The sequence below is a fragment of the Fistularia commersonii genome, chromosome 13 (genome assembly GCF_037954325.1).
Source record: "Fistularia commersonii isolate RoL2024-O1a breed Wild chromosome 13, RoL_Fcom_v1.0, whole genome shotgun sequence".
NCBI classification, from domain to species: Eukaryota; Metazoa; Chordata; class Actinopteri; order Syngnathiformes; family Fistulariidae; genus Fistularia; species Fistularia commersonii.
In genome coordinates, this window is record NC_141296.1 from 16,126,150 (window position 1) to 16,144,408 (window position 18,259).

An 18,259-nucleotide genomic window follows, 5' to 3' on the forward strand; every position below is an offset into this window, starting at 1 on the left:
TTCGAAACCAAGCTGGTTTTATTTTCAAGGCAAATGTCAGGCGAGTCCGATATGTACCGTTAACGAATGCCTTTTTATTTTATCTATGGTATCCTGTGCTGACGCGGCCCGTCTGTCAAATTTTAAAAGTGAGCCGAAAAGTTTGCCCACCCCTGCGTTAAGGTGTTGAGAGCATTGTCTGCAACGTACTTATGTGCGAATTTTCTCTCCCGTCTTCTGAGGTCGCTGAAATATTAAAAATAAACAAGCTTGCGCCATTCGCGTCTTGCATTCTAACGCAAAGGAAGGACTCGCGTCGCCTCGGCGGGCTAAATATATGAAGGATCGCTGATTTGTGGCTCTCCGTGCAACAGCGGCCCCATTAGAGACACTAAATCCAAACAATCGGACGCGATCGGCCTCTCGCTAGGAACCGATAGATTTGACGTTTGATGAACTGGAGTGTTTCAGATGTTTAAATCAGCCCCGGATCATCAAATGAATAATGGCGGCGATGAGCCGAAACAGATTTAACGGCTGGGCGACCGTCGGTCTGAATTTCTGTGCTATCTCTCGCTCTGAGACCGAGACTGAGATTTACACCGAAAGGAGACGTTTTACAAATAAAACATTTTATCATCCGCAACCTTGTAGGAGAGGATGTGGCCGCGGGTCGCGCAGACGCCGCCGATCGCCATCGCAGGACGGCGGCGCTGCGAGCTCGACGGCTTTACGGTAAATTAACCCCGCGATCCCCGCCGTTCGCGACCTCGGCCGCACGGCAGGGACACGCCGTGCGCGTGCACACCTCGCGGCCAGATAATAGCTTCATCATGGCACGCGGCGGGCGAATTTGCGCGGCGGATTTACGGACACATGTGGCGGTTTTCTCCATTATCTCCGTCGTCCTCGGGGGTCAAGTGTTATGCATGGCTGGATTTCATGATTGGCCGAGCAATGAAAATAGAAAGAAAGAAGAGTGTTGATATTCGCATTGATCTCAGGTTAACTGCCATGACGCCCGGCCGCGCCGCTTAATAACATATCGAACCTCTGTTCTCGTTACGAGACGGGTAAAAGAAAGAAAGAAACGGATAAATAAAGAGAAGAGGGGGAGCCGTCAGCCTTGAAAAAGGAGTCCTCCTCCGAGCGCCGTGGATCCTGATCGTGGCGGCAATTCTTCTCATTTCACATGAGATATGCATGTGTTCTTAATTGATCATCGATATTCTTTTTATTTCTCTTGGCATCGCTATTTTTAGAACGGTATCGCCGAAAAACCCGTAAATGCGGGTCGGCTCCCGCAAACGAAGGCTTCTTTCTCAAACCTTTTCCGCCGCGCTCCAAAGAGGAGAGCGCGTGGCCAAGGGTTACCATTTTGCAAGGAACCCATCGCCGCCGTCCGAATGTATTGATTGAATTGATTTTTTTTTCTGGGCGTATCAAAGACTTGGGTGTTATTACCACGGGAGCGGGGGTGTAAAAACAGTGTGTGAGGCAGCACCCGGTCTAAGAGTGTCACATTAGAAGCAGACGCAGTGGCCATGTAAGCGCAGAGCCCTGAACTCCTGGGAGTTTCCTTAGCAGCTCTGGAGCATTCTTGCCCCCCCCCTCTTCTGTGACACGACAGAGTCAACACCGGCTCGCCTACGGATCTCCGCCTTTCAAATCGCGCCGTCCGAACCCGCCGTCGGACGACGCGTCGAATACAGCGCCGCCGTCCGAGAAGCGCATCTTCCGTGCTGGAATAAATGCGGCAGCGGAGATCCGGCAGGCTCGGGGGACGGTGCTTCCGCCCCGGAGTCCAAACACCTGCGGTGCCTTCACCGATGCGGGAGCGAGAGCAAACGCTAACGCCGGCCCCGCGGGATCCCGCCACCCCGATGCTGAGACAACGAGAATTGACAAGTTTCATCTGGATTTGACCGAACGAACCTAGAGGTTCTCCGCAATGTGTTTGCGCTACAACTCGCTCACGGAAATGTGCCTGCCTGTGGAGCGGTGTTTGGAGGAGCCTTCCGAACACCATTCAAAGAGATAGACCCAAAACCTCCTCAGCCAGGTGTTTCCTCTCGGAGCGTCATAAGTCGGAGGCGTCCCGGTGTGACGGCGCTGCAAACCCCCGTCTCATTAAGTCCGCGCACTTTAAAGTGCCACTTTATGCGGCATTTCCACGTTAGGTAGTGGATTACCGCCGGCGGCATGCATGCCTCGTAGGAGAGCTAATCTGTCCCGTCCCCGGGCTGCCGATCCTCTGATATCGATTCAGGAAACATGCAATGACAAATCGAAAGGCGCAACCCGCGAAGGTAGAGCGCGCCATGATCGCTTCTACAAATGCTATTTTCACTTTAACGCGCTGAAAAACAAACATCGGTTGTCGGCCGGAAGGAGCAGCGCGGTGGCGCGTCGTGGCCCTGCGATTGACTGTTTCTTGTTCACTTGAGCTTAAATATTACGTGTACAGATGGATGGATGGATGGATGGATGTTGGTTGGAACGCAGGTCAATTCTGCTGAGGGTGAAAGCGACATCGGCGTCACTTCCATTTCGAAGAGATTGCAGTATGTTGTATCTGTTAGATTGGCTGTGTTTTCCATTAAAACTGGGATATTAAGAGAGCAGCCTTTGCAGCCGTGCGTTTGCTTGTGAGAGATGCCTCCAACCTCCGACACGTGCGAGTCAGGTTTAGGCACATGAAGAGCGACTAGGAAAGCAATATGGAAAAACCGTCACGCGTCGTCATGACAACAGAAACTGCTGTTATGAAGACTTGGCGGCGTGGATCAAATTCATGATGCAATTATTTCAGTATCGTTTCTTTTGCGCGATTCGAGCCGAGAGCCAGACGAACGCCGCTTCCATTCCTTGCTTTTGCCTGCCTTTGGACGCCGCGCCGCCTCGGCGGAAGTTCAGAGCCAACATCGGAGCGCCCGCGCGGTATGTCCTTCCAGAGGATATCGCGCACTCGTCTAATTTGCATTTTAATCATCAATGGCAAAAGCTCGTATCGCCGACGATAATATAGCTGTTTTTTGGGACGGTGATCCAGATGATTCATTGAAAGCTCATTATTAAGCAGATAGTGAACTCAGCGCCGCTTTCAGCCAAACATCTGACCTCAGCAGTCCTGTACATGGCCATTGTTCCGCACGCTTTCTTCTTTAATCTCAACATCCGGTCTTAACTATCTTGTTATCGCCAGATAAAAATTAATAGTCCTTCAAGGTCACAACCGCAGTCTAATTGATGTTTATTCCACGAAAGCCGAGGAGAATGTAAAACGTTGGACTTGCGCGCTAGACGGATTAAAGCGGAAGCGACGAAAAGACGAGCCGAGCGTTCGACGGCCACTCCGAGACGAACCGTCTCAGAGATGGAAAACCTCCCCGGACGGCTTCTGGCAGGAGACCTTCCTGCGTGGAGTCTCCATGTTGGTCCCAGAAAAACCCGCAGGAGGTTGACGGAGAGCCTAAACTACCAAGACGAGCGAACAGTCGTATGACGAAGCGGCGTACGACTGACCGAGTTTGACCGAGGCTCCGGTTCCATCGGAACATGTGATACGGATAACCAATGAATGGAAGGCTTTTAAAATCATACAAAGAGGATATGATTATGAAACCGAGCGGATCGATTATGTTCGTGAAACAGGCATTTTGAGGGTCGGATGTGAATTTCGCATGCGTCTTTACGGTGTTGATGGACCGCCAGTTAAATCCGCCTCCCACCCGACTCGGCCGCCCCGTCAGAATATCGTCAGCTCCCCTTGAATCATTCTTTTTTTTTTTGCAACCGTAACTTCTGGCCGTCCACTAAGCCATAGAAATATGAACTTCCCAAGGCGATACCTACCCAAAACAGCAGCCGGGCCGAGGTGAGACTCTGAGCCGGGCCAAGCCTCTGTGCGGGAGAGGCAATTTAGTAGAAAAGGAGGAAATTCAACGTCTCATCGAAAACATCCCAATGATTATTTAATGTATTTGTAGTGCATCGGATGTGAGAGAAAAGTTGCAATGACGCCTTCTTTTTATTAGTGCTGTCTGTTTTCTAGTTTAGGATTAGATCTTACGTTTAGTGGAGATCGACGGTCCTGTTATTGGTAATTCACAGGTGATAGCTCAGGGGTTCCCCTTTTTGCTTTGCGATTTTAGAGTGAAACTGCCGCCTCCACACGTCACGTAATGGCGATGGTGAATTTGAAGCCGTCGTCCTCCGTGCCCGACATCTGCGTTGGTCTCGAAGGCTCCCGAATTATCCCGCACGAAGTGGAATTTTCCCCGCGGGCGGTGCCGAACTGTGACGATGCAAATTTTGATGAATCTACTGGTCTGTGAATAAATTACAGAAGGTGGCTCGGAGCCGCCGGAAGACAGAGAACCCCTTGGATGTTGACGGGCGGCGAAACGGCCGATACCGGCGGTAATTACGTTTTCTGTAACCGCTGGGACCAAACAAGCGTGAAGGCTGTGCGGCGCGGCGACAGAAGATGTTTCTTTGTGTCGGGGCGCTTTCCTCGGTCCGGAGGCTCTTTCGGGGGTGGAAGGGCGAATTCCCTTCCTAGCATTTAGCGCGCGTCATTGAAAAATTGATTTTCACTAACGTGCGGCCGGTCCTCCGCTGTGGGATTGTCAGTAACTCCGGAGTTTTCACAGAGATGAAAAGATGTCCGAACATCTTACGATAGAAAGCCAAGGCCGACTGCGTCTGCGTAACGTGGCGTCTGAAGGCATTAAAAGGGTCGCCCCTTCAAATTTCCCGGATCTTGCACTGATACTCTTCCGTTCCTTTGTGCGTCGCCTGGAGCCGAGGAACCCCCGGGCATCTCAGTGGTCCGCGATCAATCACCCCCTTACGCACATGTTGGAGAATTCATCCGCCGCCGTACGGGAGTCAAAGCAATACTGCCGACAGCGGCCTGTCTGCGTCGGGTCAGCGCGTCCGCGTTCGCTGAAGACTGAAAATATTCATTTGAGATGAACGACGGAGTGACTGTTCGTAGGTCTCTATCTCTTTCATCACTTTGGGTCAAGGTCAGCGTTCGTCGGACCGTCGGGTTCGGCGTTTCGCCCGAGGACTCCCGAGATATCGAATAAATCCACTCAGTCATTAGCTCGACTCATTTCGTTCTTATTTTGATTCGTAAAAATACCTCGGACTCGCGGTTCGCTCGTGAGTTGAGGCGAACGGGATCCCGTGGTCTCCTCGTCCAGGGCTCAGCACAGGAGAGAGTTGTCACCGTCGTGGTCCAGGGCGAGGCAGCCGGTCGTCAGGACGTCCCAGAGGCTTCCGGGCGGCTCGCGACGGTTTCTCAGATGTCGTCAGCGGTGACAGAGATGTCCGAGAGGGGAAAAAGATGTACCTCCGTCTCTTCGAGAGTGAGGCCGAGGGGTCGGTCGCGGGTCTTTTCTTCAAGGTCGAGCAGAGACGTGCTTCCCGATCGGCGCGACTCAGAAGAGATGAGAGTTCACTTGTTTTTGGAATAAAATGTCCGAGGAGAATCGCAGGTCGCAGCGTCACGCCTGAGAGATTGTGGGGTTTGGGCCGAGGAGGCGGCGTCACAACAGGAGGTCAAAGTGGACGACGAAAAACCCCGGTTCATTTGTCTCGGCGCTCGGCTCATTCGATTTTACTGTAAAAGCTTGTCAAATAAAAAGAAATACGAATGGATTTGCCGCCTAACCCGCCCCTGCCCTTTTTACTTTATGGCCCTAATCACTGTGTGCAAAAGTCTTGTTCAATGTAGCATAGCCTTCATTTACGTAACTTATGGTCTCGTTCGGAGTAAAATAGTTGATAAATCAATGTATGCTTCTGGCTTTAGCGCGCTGTGATTTAAGGTCTGCGCCTCCGTTAGCCTCCGTTAGCCTCCGTTAGCCTGGACCCCCTCATGCGGCTCCTCGGATCTAAAATGGACTTTTATACATTTCGGTCTTTCCTAAATATCGTAAATGCTATTTTTGTCACTTTGACATCGTAAACACAACGCGTGTCTTTAACTCAGCAATTACGTTTGCTGGGATCCGTCCGAACGTGACGTAACATGGCGTCCGGCCCCAGACCCGGATGCATGAATGGCCGAATGATACCGTCGGCGGCTGTTACCTTCAGTTTTTTGTATATTTGGCATCCGTTAACAACGGGTTTTTTTCTGGGCTCAGTACGTAGAGCCGTGAGCCGGAGGCAGTCCGAAACGTCGTCGCTCCCGCACGTGTCATCATTAGCGGCGTCTCTAAGAAGGACAATATAAATCTGTCGGTAAATCCCGAGGCCGGGTTGAGAGAGACCCGGTCGTCGGGCTTCGTCTTCCATCGGTGGCGAAGCGACAACCAGCGCTGTTTCCGCCGTCCGGGCTGCGTGTTCTCAGACGGCCCGCTCTTCCAATTATCCTCCCGTCTCCTCGAATGATTCCCCTCCTCCCGCTCTCATTAACCGAGGACGCGGCCTCGGTTCCGGTGAACAATTTAACCGTCCTTTCTTCTTTGTGTATGTGCTCGGACGTGCGTTTGTGAGCGTTTGCGTTCGCTTTTTTTCTTTTGGTTCATCGCCGTTATTCCCTCAAGCCGGGAGCTGTTGGCCACTCGCAGGCCTGTATCTTTAAAAGCGGTTCATTACCGAGTCCTCGCGGACTCGGATCAGCTCTTTCTTCTTCTGCAACTTGTTACGGGCACATTAGTCCGGCGATGCTCTCTGCCTTTAATAGCGCAGAACAAGAGGGCCAGCAATGAGCCGCTCCTGTTTGCTCTCCTATTAATTATCCAACCCCATCAAGTCTTAAAGCACTCTGGTGCTTTCTTTCACATTGGTGTCAGCGGCAAGTCATCCCTTCCGTCCGCCGAAAACGCCGACTGTCGGGTTCATGTTTATTTTTTTAATACGCTCTATTTAGCGTGAGTTTTTTACCGAGCAACGGGGTTCTCTCTTTTGGAACAACACTGTGAAGCGTGCAAAATCACTATCGATCGTTGCGCGTCTCTGATACGGGAACACGGCCGCCGTCTTATTTCGCGCCGATCGTAAATTGCGCGGCGGCGAACCGAGAGGTTTGTGTACGATTTAGCACATAAACCGGCGAGAGGGTCAAAAAGCACCCGTCCTTCCTCGTTCTCGGTCAGCGGTCCGCGTCCGACCCGATCGGCAAATCCATTTCTAAGAAGGACCTCATTTACGTGCATTAATTCACACCCACGGATCGATCGAATGCTAAAAAAAACATAATTCGCGTCATTTTCGCGTCACAAGACGTGAACACTCGCGCTTTTCCCTCGCCGCGTTTTTTCGGTTTGTCTATAATTCTCTCTTTATCTACCGACCTCGGTATTTTCAGCCTCCGTCCGTCCGTCTCCGGGGTCATCCCGGTTTCCGTCCCTGCCGTCACGGGCCGCGAGGCGGGATTCGCCCCGGACGGTCGCCGGGCGATGGCAGGGCCTCGGATATATCCAAAAAATACAGAAACGCTCCTCAGTAACACGTAAGATTTAAACTCAAACGGACAAGAAACGAGAAGATAATTTATCATCAAAACAACATTACCTTGGCGGGCGGAGAAGGTGTCGGCCGGAGCCGGAGGCTTATTTTTCCAATTCTTTTTTTTACCTCAGACACGGTCTGGAAGCACATTTTTTTATTTACTTCATCCAAGTTGATTAATTTTCAAGTCGGCCGAATCGCTGAGCTTTAGGGTCCGCGAGCGAATGAATGTCTCGGCCCCGCTGATTATTGTCATCGGCGTCTTTTGCCATATGGAAATTAGTTTTGTAATTGTTTCATGTCGGTAATACAAATTGAATTCAGAGGTTAATCTGGCTAACGTGTGAAAGCGACGCGACTGCCGACGAGCCGCCCGTGTGAATCGCGCAAAGCGAGACGTCGGGATCGAGCGAATGCGGCATCGGAATTTACGGTTCATCCCATCGGCGAACGTTTCGCAACGGGATCTGTGTGCAACGGGCCGGCGTGAAACCCGGCGCTGAACGCCCTTGACATTTAATCCTTCAGATGACATTTTCCTCAAAACCCAAATGATTGTCTAATGAATATTAATCTAAATGCTCCGGGACACTTTGGAAAAGCGTCGGCGGTTAACGCCGCTCAGCCTTTCATGGAGTAACATAAGCCGCCATCGTGCACGCCGACAGAAGGACAAAGACTCGCCCCTCGCCATTCCGGACGCACGGACACATAATCCACCGTTTCCTCAGCCGGGTGCGATAAGGCGCCTAAATCAAATGCTGACACGATCATTAGTCATCCTCTGTTTTTAGGCGCGTAGCCTTTTCCGCCTCACATCTGGTTTGTTTTTCCCCTATTTTTGTGAGTTGTTTTTCCCCTCCAACAGGCTTGCTTGAGCCTTGCGGGGGTCAGTACTGAGGAATGCACAGCCTCTGTACGGATCATACTTTTATACACAGTATCACTGGCGTTGCGCTGGGAAAAAAAAACCCACTGCCGGTGGTGAAGCAGAGTTACAACTTGAACATTCAACGACCTGCTCACACTGAATGAAAAATTAAGAATGCTTCGAAAGCGTGCGTGCGTGCGAGTGTGTGTGTGTGTGTGTGTGTGTGTGTGTGTTCTTTTATGAATCAGAATTGAAGCCAACTCTTGGAGACCAAGATTCATTTTCCTCGGACTTATTATATTTGCACATTTGGATCTCGAGGGTTTTTTTCTTCCGTGAGCACGTGGAAACCCAGAGGAGATTTCGGCGACTGAAAGCTCAGCATGAATAAGTCAACGGCGTCACAATGTTTATTTATTCATTTATGAATCTCCCGCCCCGGCGTTCCCAAGCGGCATATCTCGGCGGCGCTCGGACATACGCCGCGTCTAAACGTCGGCAGATGACAAAGCCGCTTAGACTCCCTCCTTTCACAAATGTAGCTTTTATGTCCCGTATAACCTTTCTTATCTGTCTTTGTTTACCGCTCCCCGGGCGTCGCTTTAGACCTTTTCCAAATCTCCTCCTCTGTAGATTAGACTGACACTCGCTGGAAAAAAAACCCGACGAAAAACACAGCCATTCTGCCTAATTACTCAGTGATTTTGCATGAAATGACTGAAAGTAATTCCCTCGCAGCAATCCAAATTGTAGTCTCCGTGCGCCGGGCGACTGGCAGTTGGTTGACGGCTTTTTTTTTTTTTTTTTTTTTTTTCTTTGGCCGCCGCTCCCGTAGCCGTTGTTAATCCAATTTGGTTTCAGAGTGATTCATATTCTTACCGCTGCCTGGGCAGGTTGGCTCCCGAGAAGTAGAAACGCTTGTAATGGGAAATAACCGGTGTGCAGAACCGCGGGGATAAAGGCCACTAGATGAAGTCAGGTACTGGTGGCGGTAATATGGTTTGCAAAGTCAGCTGTGTTGCAAAGCAATCTATTCATCCTGAAAATATCATTACAGGAAATGCTTATATTCATCCGTTTCAGCCGATAGCGTCGCTTCGAGAACTTGCTCGTCGGCTCGTTTTTGTTCGAATGGACGAAGGGAAAACGGTCGTCCGTGTGACTCATCTGCAAATGTATGCAAATTCCAGCAACTCGAAATATGTTTTTGAAGACAAAGAAACCCCTTTTCCTCTGCTATCATCCTCCGTTGTTTCCACCCGTCCTACGACCGGCTCGCTGACATTTGTTACTCCTTGCTTTTAATTAAAGGAGCTATTCAGCTTGTCTTTCCAAAAGTTCCTCGAGATACATTCATTGTGAGCCGCGTGCAGACAATTAGCACCTGGCGGGCGACGGCAGCCTTAGAAAACCACCGACGGTAAACAGACGCGACAACCAAGCGGAATAACAAATGAATGTTAGGCTCATCAAATCAGCCACGGCGTTAAGCAAACAAATCAAAATGCATTGTTTCTGAAAATCAACCTGTAGGTCTCGACTTGGGCCTCGGTGAAAATGGCTCGACACACAGATAAGATAAGATAAGATAAGATAAGATAAGATAAGATAAGATAAGATAAGATAAGATAAGATAAGATAAGATAAGATAAGATAAGATAAGATAAGATAAGTTTTGGATCTATTGCAATGGTTATTATTTTGCAAGCCTGGATGTTTTGTGTTCACCTTTAACCTTGGATATGGTTCATGCCTCCACCTTCAGTCGGAGTAAACCTCGAACTAGTCTTGGCTCTCCTCGGCCGACTGGTCCAGCTGACTAGTTGCCCAGAAGCCGCCTCGGCCGGCTTCTGAAAGACAGAGACATGGTCTGCAGTGAAAAGCGAAAGGGGATGATCTGCAAATTGATTTATTGGCGGTCTGTCCATCACACCAAAGAGAAACACAACAGAAATGAACACGGACGTTTTAAATGGATAAACGGTCACGATATATAAAGGGCTTTCAGGTGTGTTATATGGCTACTGTTTTTTTTATACATTTCATAATTGCATAGAACATATCCGAATATAAATTTGAATAGAAATATACATATGCTGCTGAAAAAAATAAAGGGAACGCTTGAACGACACAATGTAACTCCGAGTCAATCCCACTCGTGTGAAATCATCGCGTCCACTCAGGAAGCGACACAGATTCCTTTGGACTTGTTTTAAGGACATTACATCAAAGTTGGATCAGCCTGGAGTTTGTTTTTACACTTTAATTTGGAGTGTGATTCCTGATCCGGACCTCCACGGGTTGATACAATTGATTTCCATGGATCATTTCGGTGTGATTTTGTTGTCGGCACATTCAAGTGTGTAAAGAGCAAAGTATTTCATCAGAATATTTCATTCATTTAGATCCAGGATGTGTTTTTTGAGTGTTCCCTTTATTTTTTTGGAGCAGTGTATAAACATAAATATATAAAAGAACAGAAGGTCCATTTGTATCATTATGTCCAAGAGATTTTTTTTCTTAGACGAAATGAATGAAAAAAAACAAAACAATTAATGATTCATTTTGTTGTGCAACTGTATTTTCTATCCACACGGAGGAGGCATACTGTAAATATGTTAACGTATGAAGGCCTCTTAAGTGAGGTTCACTCATGGAAGGCTCTTCTCAAGGGAGAGCGTCCTCTTTTTGGGGGTGAATCCAAATATGGTCAGCTTAGGCCGAGCCTTCCCGGCTTCAGCGCCGGCTGCAGTTTATGCCGTGAAGCTGTTGTCGAGGTGAAGCACGAGCCAGCGATTCCACAGTTCCAGAGGCTTCGTTCACAAAGGTGAGGTCCAGGAGCCACGGGTCGAAGTACAAGCCGGCGGCTCGCCGTGCTGTACATTTTGAGGCGTCCGCCGGGTTGACCGTTTCCGCACCCGTTTGCCGACAAGACCCGTCGAGCCATTATTCATTTTTCGGTAGGTTTGTTAATGTGGCGGGTTTCATTCGAAACTGAGAGCCCGCTGGGCGTTCAGACGGGGCGGCGAAATGAGCGAAAAATGGGGAAATGAAGAACAATTCACACGGGGGACGATTCTGCACGCCGATGTTGAGGTTCAGCCGGCAGGGTCTCCGTAAACAAGCGCATGTAAAATGACTTCCCGAGTCCGTGCGCAACACATCCAGAATGTATTTCCAAGTAAACGCTCAGAGGAACAGAACGAGCGTGCTCTGCTGAGAGCGGATCCCTACGCATCGTTAATGTTAAGGGCCGATGTTTACGTTCGCCGTGTTTATGACCGAGGGAGCGCATCTTTAAGTTCCGTGGGCGCGATCGCGAGGTATGAAGAAAACGATAAACGAGACCGAAGTGGGGGTAAGAAAAACCGTGATCACACGGAAGCGAACGGATTGACATTCCTCCTCCGTCCTTCCGCGTCGTGGCCGTTTTTGATGGCGACGGCGACGACCCCTCCGTGGATCGGCAGACCGCCGCTCTCCGCTTATGTTTACCTTTCTATGTATCCCGCTTTTCATTTCTCAATCCCCTCCATCCTCCGACGCTTGCGTTCACGCTCCTTCGGTCCACTTCCCCGCCACCTTTTCAAGGGCTTTTTCGTGCAAATTGCGGAAGCGTCCGTCGCCCCGGGGGGGGGGAGAGGCACTGTTTTGACTCGACAAGCCGCGTCTTCTTATCCAGTATCTTAATACCGATGGGTCTTAATACGTCCGGGTCCGCGGGTCCCTTGACCCCCGTGATCCCTCCCCGTTGCGGTTCACCCGAAGTCCAGAAAACATCGGCTTTTTCTCCCGGCGAAAATGCGGATGCGCCCATAACTTATGCTTTTTAAACAGGAACGTCCCATCGGCCTGTTCTCTGCATTGTACAATATGCTCCGCTAATCGGAATTTATTAGCTCGCCGACTTGTTTAATTACTATGGCGGAGACGCTATTTAATAATCGCTCTGCTCAACCCGGCATCGCGGCTGAGAGCTGTGAGTGATTCTGTGTCCGAGAGCCACGAGGACAAGGCTCGAAGGTGTCACTCGCATCTAAATCCTTCATTTTTCACAACTTCAGCGAGCACACGGCGTTGGCCTGAGGTTCTGACCCCGCCGTCCAAATACGCCACCGCTTCCGCTTGTATGTTCATTTTTCCGAGCGTCCGATTATAATTCGGAAAGACAGAGAGCGACGCGGATACGCTTCCGAAAATAGTTGCGATCCACGTCGGACGCAAAAGGCCTCGTTGCGGCGCTCGCACGAGCCGGGCTAAATGATCTCGGCAGTCCTCTTGGAAATCACAGGAGTATCGTGCAACGCCGTTCAAATTAAATCTAATGCGGAAGCTAATTACAGAATTTATTACCTCTTCGTTCATCCAACACCTTCAGCTCCATCACTCGCTTCCCGTTACTTCTCTATTTGCCACGAGGGGTTTGTTACGAATTTCAGGAACTCCCGTTATCCTCGGGAAATGAGACATGCGTAACTCGCCTTTTTATTGTATCTTCTGTCGCACTGTATCTACACGGCTACTTATCTGACGCGTAGCTATCCACCTTTTGAGCTTCGTAAGAAACAGACTTTTTGGCATTTGTCATTTCAGCGAGCTGAAAGAAGCTCTTGTTGAATGATGCAAAGTTGCGGCCGGAGAGCGAAGCACGGAGAGGGAAGACGAGGCCCCGAAGAGTCGGCGCCACCTCGAGCCTCGATGCACGAAACTCCAGTCTGCACGCCGGCCTCCGGTGTGATTCTGCATGAACCCGATCGTCCCGTTCGGGCTTGGCTCGGGTCAAACGCAGCAATAGCACATCGACGCGTCTGCGGCATCCCGAGGCGATAAATACACGACGCGGACGAAGCAAACGTGTTGGGTCGCGTTCACAAATATGCTCACGAATAACTAAGAAAAGGACAACGGTGCGAGTGCAAAACGAATGGACGGCGAATAGTTTGAATAATCACAGCGAGTCCAATATCTGCAAAGCAAGGAAGAACCCGCCTGTCTTCTTAAATAAACAATTTGCAGCGAACAAGTCTTGAGGAGTCTCACCTCATCAGGCATTGAATTATGAAGGATTTTCAGTAACCGCGCTTCCCGGCCTGCCTTCGAACAACCGCGCTGCCCAGATGGAATCGATCGGCTCGCGCGGGAACCTGTAAAGCGGCCAGACGGCGGCCAGAGATGGACTTCAACCTATGAAACAGCAGAGCGGACAAACAACATTCAGGCTAAAAAAAAAAAGCCACCTATAAGAAATGCTCTCTATTCACAGAACACACCCAAGAGGAGAGGGATGGTTCGATGGCCACGTATCTGACGCCGTATGATATGACCTCGCTGCTTTTCCGGGAGCCAGGCCGAGGACGGAGCGTCGCCTGGACGAGAACGAAGAAGTAACACCACCTGTGAAACTCTGCGTCGGCGTAAGCTGTTTCAATCAAATCGTCTTTCCTTGTTTATTTGTTTTTAATAGGAGAAAACGGTTTGTTTGTCATCCATAGACTCGAAGGATGGCTCTCGAAGAAGCAACCGAGTCTGTTGATTCATACGCAGAGCATCTTCCGGAGCCAAAGCGCAATTAAGGGCAGACTCCTGGGCGAATGGCGCGGTGTACGTCTTCCCAATCGCCTGTCAGTTTAACGCGCACATTCAAGAGCTCTTCGGGTCTGGGAGTAATGTGCGGACTTGACAGCTTGAAAACCACCACGAGTATCAAACCGAGGACAAAATTTACAATGTAGCCACGCCGCGCTCGTTTTGCAACCCAAAGCAAATAAAAAGAAACTAACAAGGGCCTCTGCTGTGTTTTAAGCCTTAACGTTTCACAAAGAGAGAACCTCAGGCGGGTACGGCTACCGATGTCGGAATAAATCCTTTACCCTTCAAGGTTTCAGGCAAAGAAAAAGACGACAAAGACCGGTTCCGGCTTGAATGAATATCTCTTCCATCACAGGCACGGCAGTAAGACGTACGTTCAAGTTTTGTTTTTCCACAACACGACACGAAAGTGACGAGGGCACAAAATAGTAAGCGCACCTCCATCAAGCTTTGGAGGGTTCAATGTCTTTCTAATGCTTCAGGATGTCCTAAGGGGCCACATGAGGCATCTCTTATTGATAACCCTGTGACACTCTATGTACACTCGACTCTCCGCGGCAGAAATATCGCAAGGTCTTCACTTTCAGATCGGCACGCTGCCCGCGAGGTCAAATCTCTCAGACTTGTTTTCGCTCTCCCCATAAGTAGCCGCGAACTTCTCAAGGAGACTCCGACGAGGACGCCGTCCGAGCGTTCCCTCCCTCAGCTTCGTCAAAGCACGCCCTAACCCTAACCCTAACCCTAACCCTAACCCTAACCCTAACCCTAACCCTAACCCTAACCCTAACCTTAACCACGCTGACCCAAATCCTTTTGCCAAGACGGCGTCCGCCACATTTCCACCGAATGTAGAGGTGGACTTTAAATACAGTGTCATCTGAGAGGGGGGTCACTAAGCAGTCTGGATAACACTTCTGGTGTTTGCTACTTCGGCAGGAGTTTGACGCATTAAGGTGTCATGGACACGTATTCAAGGGCAAAGTTGTTTCCCACCACAGAAACACCTGTAATACCGTGCGCCGGAAAAAAGAAGCTACTCCAATCAGAGGGATAGAAGAGCCTCATCAGCAGTACCCGCCGCTTGGATTGGATTCAACCCAATAAGATTAAAAGCAACAGAATGATCGACTGGGCGAAAAGATTTAACGTGGCCGGTTTTAGAAAAGCAATGAGTCAGGAGGCGTCTCCCGAGACGGGACGAGACTTGTTTTGGCGCCTCGCGGTCTGGGAGTCCGCAGGTGCTGCAGACGTCAATTCAATTGGTAGGAGGGCATTTCTCAAAACTTCCCTACGATGAAGAAGGAGCAGTGGGGTTTCTCAACCCCGAAAGTATTTAAAAGAAGGACACGAGTTTGTGCCGTCTCTGTCGGTTTCGAACCATTTTTGGCATTCGCAGTTTCGAGCCGTGTTTGCTCGGCGTCCGGCTCGACGGACGCTTCTAAAGCTGTGAACTCATACGGCCGCAACATTCGCCCCCATCTTTATCTTATCTCTGTTTCCTTTTGACTTATCAACAAAGGCTTCAAAACCCGGTCTTTTAGGGTGATCCTCTCTATCTGGATCTCCGTGCACATTTCCAGTACCGCCCGACGTACGGGACAGAGGATTCTGAGGATTCCTGGATAAAGACGACATATGAGGCCTGGAGCCGTACGTGGTGGAAATGGGCCGGAATGGGCCGGCTCGGCGATAGACTGAGGTTTAGAGGTGACAGCGATTCTGCAACTGCCCAGAAAAAAAAAACAACCAAACCACTTCTGGACCGAAGGGGAAAGCCCAAAGGAAAAGAAGAATTTTTCACAGGGGTGCGGGACATGTATGACCGAGACAAAGTAATGACAGGTCTTTGACCACCGGAAGGAGAGGCAGGGAAAATTGAAGGCTTTTTCAACGTGTTTTTGCCGCGCTTGTACGACTGCGCGGCTGCACATCTGTCCATCGCCGCCTCGTGTCGTTCCTGCAAATCCAACGAGCGAACGCCGGGTTCATATCCATCGTAGCACGATCTGCCAAAATCAAAGCCTTGAAGATCATCGAAGCCGGCCTCCCACATTAACGAAAGAGACGTGTGAATTTAAAGCCGGGAAGGCGGCGAAGCTGCTGTCTGTTGTCTCAATCCGATCAAATGGGCAGCGGCGTGCATCCGTCCCTCATCGAGGCCCCCCGGAATTTAGGACGTGGTCTTCACAGCTTCTCTTCGGGTGAATTATGCTTTGGTGGCACAACACTACCTTCATCACAAGACAATAAAAGCTGCCGAGCGGCATAATGGCATCATAAAGTTTCCCGCAACACATAAACTTGCCGCTTTGACCTTTGGTGTTTTTGACCTTCCTCGTAACTCACGTGGTGGCTTTTGAAAGATCTACGCATGTGTTCGGCGGTGTCTGCGTGTGCATTTGGGAGTAAAAAGTAACTTCGAGCGTTCGGCGCCCGCTCCATCAACACTGTGATTTGTGGGAACGCATCGATCGCCGCGACAACGTTGTGTTTTAGCGGGCCCGGCCGGGGAGGACGATCGCAGAGACGGCGTGACTCGTTTCTCAAACGGGTACACGCCTCCCGCCCGCATCCCCGCCTCCACCTCGGGCGCCGCCGACCGGGATCCGCTCCGTTGGACGCACCTTAAAGACGGCGCCTCGGAGGCTTCCCCGGCTCGCCGTGCATAAGACGTTTCCCCCGGTAACGATATCTGCCGCTGTTGCAAAAGTAGCGCCGTTGTGCACCAAGGCTTTGAAATCCGTGGTTGCACAAACACGTAAATATTTGTATTTATTTATCATTTGTCCCTCTGATATATTCCACTGTTTTGGTTGTCAGTAAGGACTGGGCAGATCCTTTTTCGCTGCGGTCTGCAGCTGAAATAATGAAGGTGCTCATGATGTGGACATGGTGGACACCTATAAATACCTGGGTGTCCACTTGGACAATAAACTGGACTGGACCTTGAACACCAATGCCATCTTCAAGAAGGGTCGGAGCCGCCTGTTCTTCCTCAGGAGGCTCAGATCTTTCAACGTCTGCAGGACCATGCTGCAGATGTTTTACCACTCGCTGGTATCTTCTACGCCATTGTGTGCTGGGCAGCAGGATCAAGACAGCTGACACCGACAGACTGGACAAGCTCATCGGGAGAGCTGGATCTGTCCTGGAAGTGGAGCTGGAGTCTGTGGTGCAGGTGTCAGAGAAGCTCCTCGGCATCATGGACAACGTCCATCACCCCCTGCACGGACACTGACGTCCTGTCAGAGCTCTTTCAGTCGTAGACTGATACCACCGAGGAGCTCCACTGAACGCCACGGGAGGTCTTTCCTGAGGCTATCAGACTTTTTAATTCCTCTTCCCTCAGCCGCAGGGAATCTTCAATCTTTGTAGTTACTGCTAACGGCCAAGACAATTCATATTTCATTATATTTCTTATTCTTCCTCCTTTCCACTATTATCTATTACTGTTATGCTTTTACTTGAAACTCTGGCACAACAATTTCCTTCGGGATTAATAAAGTTGTTCTCGTCTCATCTCATCTCATGATGAAGCAACGTGACAACACGAAGTAACCTCCGATGTTTGCAAGACAGTCGGAAAGAAAATTCAAACTGTGACTCCGAAGATGCCTCAACATTTTCAGTGGTCTTCAGAGATACGGACGACTTTACAGACAAATACATGAAAATGGGTGACTTTATTTCCATTCAAGTAATTTATCTTTGGTCTCTTTACGTGTCTCGCCCGCTCATCCACTCGGCTCTTGCTCTCGTCTCTCGTCTTCTTTCCTCGTATCCGGTCCGTGTCCTTCTTCGTATCCTCCTTCGTACGACCCTTCGCCCTTCATACGAGAGCCGGGTTCGAGCGATCGAAGGGGAGAATGGGATGAGGCAAAGACGGGCAGGAAGCATACTTTCGGAGAAACGTCGGGGAATGAAAAATATGCTCATCTTACTGTGGCTCCGTGAGAGGTGACGTGGAAAACAACCGAGCTCCCCACAGCCTGTAATCATTCTCGCGCAGCGTAAATGAGAAATGATGGAGGAGAGAACGGCGGTTAGGCGGAACCGCCGAGAGACATCCCACAGAGGCGGCGGCACTAACGCTAACGCTAACGCCGGGACAGCTTGACAACGGAGTTGTTTACATGCGAGCGGCAACTCGGGCTCTCCCGATCTGTTTGACATCCCGTGCGCTGAAAATGCACGACAATCAAACTTGTAGCGTGGATTTATTTATGCGGGCTCGCTGACGGCGTGGTTTATGGCGGCGTCGGCCGTTTCTGGCTGTTTGTATGTGTTTAGTCAGCAAGGCTTGATGAGAGACAAGCAGATCAGTTAGTTTAACCTTGTGCCCTGCATGCA